The following is a 6137-nucleotide window of genomic DNA, read 5'->3' as shown; positions in this document are numbered from 1 at the left end:
ATTTCTCTGTTAACCATTTTAAAGCCTGTGATCATTAGGTGTTCACCTAAGTATTAAAAGTAATGGTAAAATCACAATTACTTTTGCACCAACCTAACAAAACCTTAAATACATGGGCATCTTGTCAATAATTTACATTATTCTGTTTTTATTGAACCAGCAGTCTTAAGTTAGTTTTATTTGTCAAGGAAATCATGCAAAGATTATTCTGATTTTGGCTGGGCTTATAGTCTCATAACCTTTGTTATAAGTGTTTTATAGACCATTCAGGTCCACAGTTCTCAATCCTGACTATACATTGGAATCACTAAGAGAGCTTTTTAAATACCCAATATCCATGTCTTCCCCCCAGAACATTCTGGGATGGAATCCATGCTTTAATATTTAAAATGCTCCCTGGAGACTTCTGTTTCCAGCAATAAGAGAGGACTAGAAACTGAATCTAGCCTTTCATCCAGAAATCTGGACAAAACACGGTATATGATAGCATTCAGACATTAGACAACAGTCAGGGCAAGACTGTGATCTATTAGAGAGAGGAAACGAAGCAAGCCCTACAATTTCATCAACTAACTGGTCTAAATTGAGGAAACATTGAAATTCAGGTAGACCAATGTGGCTAGAATTTGTAGGCAGAGTTCTGGAGAGTTGATAGCTGCAAAGAAAGAGTTACACAGTATTGCAAAGAGGTCCTTGGGTGTTTGATTAAGAATTGATCTGAGCATGTGTGAAAAAAACAAAAACAAAAAACAAAAAAATCTAAGATCAGGAAAAGAACCACTAGAAAGCAATAGGCTGAACAATTCCCAGAGCTCAAACAGGGCTAGGAATTGTTCTTGTTCGTCCCAGCCAGAGTGGGAAAACCTTGTAACATAGAAGACATCACCTAGAGTCCCAAGAAGGGTGTCACCTTAGTAGTGGAGCTAAAATAGCCCTAGAATAAAAGGTGTTCTGGACTCACCCTTAAAATAAGATAAAAGCCTTGAAAGGATCCAATTATTTCCAAATAACTTACTTGGTTTTCAGAATAAAACTTTATAGGAGTACATACTCAGCACCCAACAAAGTACAACTCACAATGTCTGGCATCTGACCAAAAACTACCAAGTATGTTCATGTTCTATTGCTGCCATAAGAAATTACCACAAACTTAGTTGTTTCAATAACACCCATTTATTATAGTCTCTATGGGTAAGAAGTCTAGGCATTGTATAGCTCTTCTGGGCTCTCTGCTTATGGTCTCAAAAGGATGAAATCAAGGTGTCAGTTTGCTGCATTCTCATTTGGAACTTGGGATCATCTCCCAAGCTCAACTTCAGTTCCTGAAGTTGTAGGACTGAGGTCCCCATTTCCTTGTTGACTGTCAACTAGGGGCCGTCCACCTTCCTTCTCATAATGCCCCCTCCATCTTCAAACCAACAGTAGCGCATCAAGTTCTTCTCACACTTCAAATCTCCCTGACTTCCTCTTCCACATCTGCTTTCGAGGACTCTGCCTTTAATGATTACATTGGGCCCACTCAGATAAACCAGTATAATTTTCCTATCTTAAGGTCAAATGATTGGTAAACTTTACTAACAACATACCTTGAAGGTCACTGATTGTGAATAAACATGAGTTTACACCATAGACATAGTACAGATACTAATCGCCAATAAAGATAGAGAAAAAATCAAAATGGCCAGTGTATTCTTATTATTCTTATTCTTCTTGTTCCTTAGTTTCTCATCTATAAAATGGACATTAGCAGCAGTATTTTGCATGTGAGCATTAAATGACTGAATACCCAAAAAGCACTTGGAACATAAGGCCTTTGCCTAAGACTATACAATAAGGGAGTGGGACAGCTTGGATTTGTGTCCAGTACGTCATGCTACAGAGCCTGGGAAACTCAGAGATTTGTGTTAAGTTAAAGCCGCAGTCTATAAGAGCACATGCATTTTAGAAAGTCATTATACAGTATTTAATACTTTGTATTTAAATATATTTATATATAAAAATGAACCTAGTGATGAAAAGGTGGATTATGACCTTGGTAAGGTGATGTTTATTGCAATCTTGGGGACAGAAGCCATAGTGTAGTGGTATAAGGAGTCAGTGGGAAGTGACGAATATTATCAGGGAATGTAGAAAGACACGAGAGAGAGAGAGAGAGAGATAAGATGAATATTGATACTGTGGCTAAAGGGAGGATGAGGAGTCAGGAATAAACTTTTTTGAATCTTCAATTTCTTGAAAAAGTTTAAAAATTATATGAAGGGACCATCTCATCTCGAATTTAACCTTTGAAGTCGCCTATATATTCATTGCCTTTCTTATCCTCTTATTGACAATTTAGAGCTCATTAGATGCCTCAAACATAATAGTATGGATTTAGAGATCAATATATAGTTAGTGAATGAAAAAATGGACAATTGTGTTTCAAGGAAATGCTAGTAACTCTTGGATTTTTGCCTCTCCAGAAAGCAGAGGTGGCTGAAATCCTGGTGTGATATCGCTGGATAATGCAAGACCTGAGGGCCCCTGCCCTGGTGACAGCAAATGGGCCCAGAATTTTCATATAAATATATTAATATACTGAGCAGTCCAAGAGCAGCCATTAGGCAAGCATCACTGGCTTCTTGTTTCCTGGTGCGATCTATCATTGAGCTCACTAGGTAAGTTTAAAGACATTCTTCCCATCATAGGGAAGAATGATTTGAGTCTGCTCAGATCCATGATGTTGAGTACACCCAAATCAGCTTCTGAAAATGCCCAAAATGTAGAGAAATTTCTGTCTCCGAAACTTTCAACTCAAGGCATATCAAAGATATTTGCTTCCTTCTTGTACATATCTGGATTCTTATTAAAAGGAACAATGGGAAATGACTTTTCACAATGCCTTCTTGGCCCTGAGACTCAGCCAGCTCCTAATGCTGTGTCTCAGCATTTAAAGGGCCGCTGATGTCTCTTACTCAATGCCATATTCTCTGGACAGGTTTTCTCATTTATAGCTGGGGACAGCTCCATAATAATGGTATTGACCATACCATTTCACAGATAACCAAGTTCAGGCTCACAGAGCCTAAGTCACCTTTCCAGGTAAGTGGCAGCATTGGGGTGAGTTTCCATCCCTCACCCTTCCTGGAGGACTCTGAGCAGCCTCCTTTTTAGAAGATGGCTTCCAGGGCTTGAGAAATGGTCAGAGTCCACCCCCTGCTATTGTGACCCCACAAGCGTTTACTCAACAACTCTTCTGGGTAATGAAGACAAGAGAGGTGAGATCCCATCCTTTGTGCCAAGAAATGTAGGTATAGGACCACACGAATTGGCAGATACCTGATGTCGATAAGTGGGCTCAGGCAGAAGCTCAGGTGTTGGCCTTGGGACAGGTGACCTGGAGAGAAGGAAAGTAACATGCACTGAACTACTGTAAGCAAATGCATTTTATACTTCATCTCCTTTAATTCTAACAGCTATTCAAGTTACCCATTGATATGGTTCGGATCTACATTCCAGCCAAATCTCATGTTCAATTGCAGTCTCCAGTGTTGGAGGTAGGGCTTGGTGGGAGGTGATTGGATCATGAGGGTGGTTTCTCATGGTTTAACACTATCCTCCTTGTTGTTGTCATGGCAATAGTGAGTTATCATGGATCTGGTTGTTTTAAAGGTGTGTGGCACCTTCCCGCTCTCTTTCTCTTCCTCCTGCTTCAGCCATGTAAGACAAACCTGGTTCCCCTTAGCATTCTGCTATGATTGTAAGTTTCCTGAGGCTTCTCCTGAGACCTTTCCAGAAGCTGAGCAGATTGCCAGCATCATGCTGCAGAACTGTGAGCCAATTAAACCTCTTTTCAATATAAATTACCCATCTCAGGTATTTCTTTATAGCAATGTGAGAAATGATTAATACACCTCATGATGATTATGTAAATCAGGAAACTAAGGAGAGGTTATGTAAAGTGAGGAGACAACTTTGTTATCTCCTGATCAGTAGCTAATTCTGGAATTAGAGGTTTTGTTTGTTTTACATTTTGTCCCAATGCCTCCAGATCTCTGGATGTTCTAATCTCCTTCAACCCTGATAGTACATGTGCTCTAATGAAGTGTTCAAGAATTTTCTTTTAAATTATTACCTGTACATATTTTATCATATTATGGAACTTTTAGAACACATTCTAAATAAAAATATTACTAGGAATTATATTGAAACAGGGGAGAAAACATTCACTAACTACATCTCAGATATAGGGTTAACATCCATGATTTGTGAAGAACACTTGCTAACAAAATTGTTGGTAACCAATTTCAACAGATAATTCAAATAAATACATACGTGAAGCACAAACATGTTAAATGTGCTAAAATCATAAGAACTAACAACATGCAATGATAAACCCTGATAAGTAATATTAAGGGAAAAAGGATAGTTGCAGAAGCTGAATACTGTGATTTCACTTTTGGAGAAGACTGTGTGTGTAAGTGAACGTGTTTATGTGCACCTCACCTGCAGGGGCACATCTGGAGAGTATGCACCATTCTATGGAAACGGACCACTTGGGGGTCAGGGGATAGAAGTAGGGCCAATGAGAGGTGCAGATTAATTTTGATTTATGAATACATGTTTGTAAATTGTTTGAAATCAGTGTTCAGAAAAAAAATTTTGATAAAAATTTGAAAACAAAAAATACTTGTGAACAGATTAACTAATGTAATGTGCACATACATTCATTAATTTGAAAAGCATTCATTGTATTCCATTTTGGTGAAAGATATAGAGTTTTAAAACTGAGTCGACAGTGTAGTGTGTGTGTGTGTGTGTGTGTCTGTCTGTCTGTCTGTCTGTCTTCTCTAGCTCTATCACCCCGAATACACACTCACAGTTTCAACTTTATCTTCAATTCAGACAGAGGCTGGAACCAATCTCAGTTTTTGATAGCCCTAAAAATGAGAGATACAGAGAGATGGTTACCATTAGGAGAATAATTCCAGAAAACTCTGGCTGATTGCCATTAAGTCAAGATTGCAGCCTTCATCCCTCCCTACTCCTTGCTGACTCCCCTGATCTGACTCTCAGAGCTGCAATCCTGGCTCTGGTCACCAGGCGTGATGCTTCTCCATTTTGCTCTTTACTGTCTTGTAATGGTGTGTGTACTAAGATAGCGATTCTTTTTGGAAAATTAACGTGTATATTAAAGCTTTTCCCTTTGCTGTTGACACCAAATCTATATCACATTCATTCATTTAGGTTTAGATGTCCACACTTTAGGAGGGTCCCTCCCAGAGAACAGGGCACTCACCCTCCATTATCCCACCCTTGTACAGGCTTCCCAGACCTTCTCCCAACCCCTCTCAGTGATCCCCTCTCCAGGACACAATGGACACAGTCACCCAGACCCCACTCTGTCACCCCCATCCTCTCCCAGTCACCTTCTTCTACCCTGCACTGCCCTTTGCCTGTTGGAGACTACCAAGGTGCACTAAAGCTGCCTGATATTTCATGGTCTGGATGTCCCAGAGTACATGCTTTTACAGTCTGTCTTACACCTATCTTTTTTTTTTTTGACAGAATTATAATTGTTCTGTACTTCAGTTCATAAACTGGGTTTTAAAGGAGATTATCTTTTTTTACACTTCATTGTAGAGAAGTTTGATAATACTGGTACGTTGATGTCACCTTGTGACGGAAGCCTGAACTGCAGTTTAAACATCGCTGAGCAGAAAGGTGGAGGGTTTGTAACCCAAGCCCACCCTACAGAGCTTTCTGGAAGTCTTTTTGAAAAGGAGGTATATAGGGATACTGAGCATCTTCCAACAGAAACTGCAACCTATTAGGATGCTGAAGAGAAAGCTTTATGTGAGAGAAAAAGAGTATTTTAATTTATATTCTTTGAGACCTATGGATAAATGTCTATAGACCTGTATAAGCACAAACGGATCCAAGCCACTTAGGACTTTGTAACCTGCTTTTGCCTTTATTATGACAATTATTGTATGTAAATACATTTCTATCATCACACTTTAAATTATTTTTCAACTTTTAAAAATATCAACTAGAGGCCGGGCGCGGTGGCTCAAGCCTGTAATCCCAGCACTTTGGGAGGCCGAGACGGGCGGATCACGAGGTCAGGAGATCGAGACCATCCTGGCTAACCCGGT

The 6137-nt window shown here is 39.5% G+C and overlaps 1 long non-coding RNA gene across 1 annotated transcript in view; it reads left to right on the top strand.

Moving 5' to 3' along the window:
- Positions 1–2641, top strand: part of LOC108523046 (uncharacterized) — a 63553-nt gene extending 60912 nt beyond the window's left edge. Inside the window, exon 4 of the long non-coding RNA XR_001883680.1 lies at positions 2463–2641. This is a non-coding gene — a long non-coding RNA (uncharacterized LOC108523046). The remainder of the gene's footprint in view (positions 1–2462) is intronic.
- Positions 2642–6137: the final 3496 nt, after the last annotated feature.

This window comes from Rhinopithecus bieti, unplaced genomic scaffold, assembly GCF_001698545.2.
Source record: "Rhinopithecus bieti isolate Rb0 unplaced genomic scaffold, ASM169854v2 scaffold_72114, whole genome shotgun sequence".
NCBI classification, from domain to species: domain Eukaryota; kingdom Metazoa; phylum Chordata; class Mammalia; order Primates; family Cercopithecidae; genus Rhinopithecus; species Rhinopithecus bieti.
Note: the sequence above shows the minus strand (reverse complement) of the source record. Positions and strands in the feature narration are given on the sequence as shown.